Raw genomic sequence first — 1,880 nt, forward strand, 5'->3', positions numbered from 1 at the left:
TTCACCATGTTAGCCAGGATGGTCTCGATCTCCTGTCCTTGTGATCTGCCCGTCTCGGCCTCCCAAAGTGCTGGGATTACAGGCTTGAGCCACCGCACCCGGCCAGACTTTTTTTCTAATATAAGCATTTAAAGCTATAAATGTTCCCTAACCACCGCTTTAGCTGTATCTCACATGCTTTTGATATGTTTTATTTTTATCGTCACTTAGTTCAAAATATTTTCTAACTCTATTGTGATTTCTTCTTTGACCCATAGATTATTTGATTTCCAAATATTTACTACTTTTCAAGTATCTTTTTGTTATTAATTTATAATTTAATTCTGTTATGGTAAAATAATATACTCTGTATAATTTTCATATTTTAATATTATTGGCATTTGTTTTATGCCTTAACATATTATCTTCTCAGCGATTGTTTCACATGCCCTTGAATAGAATGGGTATTCTGTATTGTTGAGTATATTTTCTATAAATGTTAATGAGTCAAATTGGTTGACAGTGTTGCTCAAATCTTTCACACCCTTACCTATTTTTGGTTACCATTTTCTGTTATTCAAAAAGTAAGGTTGAAAAGTAAATTTTTCAACTATAGTTGTGAATTTCTATTCCTGTATTCCATTTTGTAAGTTTTTGCTTCATACATTTTGAAATAGTTTTAAGAAAAATCTTCAGTCTGAAAGAAAATGAAACCCTTTACACAACCAGATCTATACAACAGAATGAAGAAAGAAATGGTAAATATGTAGGCAATATAGATTTTTTCCTGTCTTAATTTCTTTAAAATATAATTGATTGCTTATAGTGAAGATAATAACAATGCATTGTGAGATTTATTACAAAATGAAAGCAAATAGCACAAAGCATGAGAAACAGTAAATGGAAATATATTATTGTAAAGTTCTTATATTTAATATGAAATCATATAGTATCAATATATAATAGACCATAATACATAAAGGATACATTTTATAATTCCTAGTGTAAACACATAAAAGAAAAACTGAAAAGCCAATAAATGAGCTAAAATAGAGGTGTAAAAAATAATTAATCCAAAAAGCGAGGGAAAAAACAAAACAATAAATGAAAAACAGATAGAACAAATAGAAAACAAATGACAAGACCACAGCCTTAACCCTGTTTGTGTCAATAATACTAAACTCTCTAATCAAAAGGTAGAAATTGTCACACTACATTATAAAATAAGACCCAACCCCATGCTGTTTACAAACTATATATATTGACAGTTTAAAAGCAAAATAATAGCAAATGTATGTATTATGTAAACACCAATTAAGAGAGTGGCTGTAATATCTAACAAATTAGACTTCAAGATTAGGAGTATTACTAGAGATAAAAGGAAACATTTACTAACAATAACACAAAAATCTGGCAATGTCCACCTACATCTCAGCAGATTTTTCAATGGCCTTAATAATATTGATAGCTCTTGAGATAGTGATAGAATGTTTTAATATGGACTACAAGCACTTATGTGGTTTTACGTCTACTTCTCTCTTCACTTTTATCTCTATTTCTCCTTGGAGAAACTGGCCATCTTTCTATTAACTCCTCCTCCTTCAGCTCTCATCTCATGCTTCCCTTCTTCTGAGTCTTCCCTGACATCCTGTCGAGTTAAATTCTTCCCTTATACAGACTCATCACCACTGTTAATACCTATTCCCTCTTTGTAACACACTTTTTCAATGATTAGGGCTGTTCGATTTAGGTCTATCACTACACAAGAGGGAAATAGAGACCGGGTCTATTTTCCTCTTCATAATGCCAAGCACAGTGAACGCACACAATATATACTCAATAAATATCCCACTGGATGGATGGATGGATGGATAGATAGATGATACATTGATTGATTGATC

This window comes from Mandrillus leucophaeus, unplaced genomic scaffold (assembly GCF_000951045.1).
Source record: "Mandrillus leucophaeus isolate KB7577 unplaced genomic scaffold, Mleu.le_1.0 Scaffold826, whole genome shotgun sequence".
NCBI classification, from domain to species: domain Eukaryota; kingdom Metazoa; phylum Chordata; class Mammalia; order Primates; family Cercopithecidae; genus Mandrillus; species Mandrillus leucophaeus.